Genomic DNA, 715 nt, shown 5'->3' with positions numbered 1-715 from the left:
GGTGCAATCTCTGCTCACTGCAACCTCCGCCTCCTGGGCTCAAGTGATCCTCCTACCTCAGCCTCCCAAGTAGCTGGCACCACAGGGATGTACCACTATGCCTGGATAATTTTTTGTATTTTTGGTAGAGACAGGGTTTCACCATGTTGCCAAGGCTGGTCTCGAACTCCTGAGCTCAGGTAATCCACCTGCCTTGGTCTCCCAAAGTGCTGGGATACAGGGATAAGCCACTACAAGCAGCCTCAGATATATGTAATGCAGGGTAAATACCACAGTGATGTGAGACACCTTCATCCATTTAAAAAAATACATGAACAAGTTCCTCCTCAGTCAGAAATTTTACACTGTTTATTTCTATCTCACTCTTATTCTTCTTCCACAAAATAGTTTTTATTGTTGTTTTTGAGATAGGGCCCCCCTCTGTCTACCAGGCTGGAGTGCAGTAGTGTGGTCATAACTCACTGCAACCTCTTAAGTCCTGGCCTCAAGAAATTCTCCCATCTCAGCCTCCCCAGTAGCTGGGACTACAGGAACATGCCACCAAGCCCAGCTAATTTTTTTTTTTGACTTTTTGTAGAGACAAGGGTCTCGCTACATTGTCCAGGCTGGTCTTGAACTCCTGGCCTCAAGCGATTCTCCTGCCATGGCCTCCCAAAATACTGGGATTACAGGCATGGGCCACTGTGTCCAGCCCAAAATAATATTTTAATGGTGT

Source organism: Colobus angolensis, unplaced genomic scaffold (genome assembly GCF_000951035.1).
Source record: "Colobus angolensis palliatus isolate OR3802 unplaced genomic scaffold, Cang.pa_1.0 Scaffold51, whole genome shotgun sequence".
Lineage (NCBI taxonomy): Eukaryota > Metazoa > Chordata > Mammalia > Primates > Cercopithecidae > Colobus > Colobus angolensis.
The sequence above is the reverse complement of the archived record's forward strand: the minus strand, read 5'-3'. Positions refer to the sequence as shown.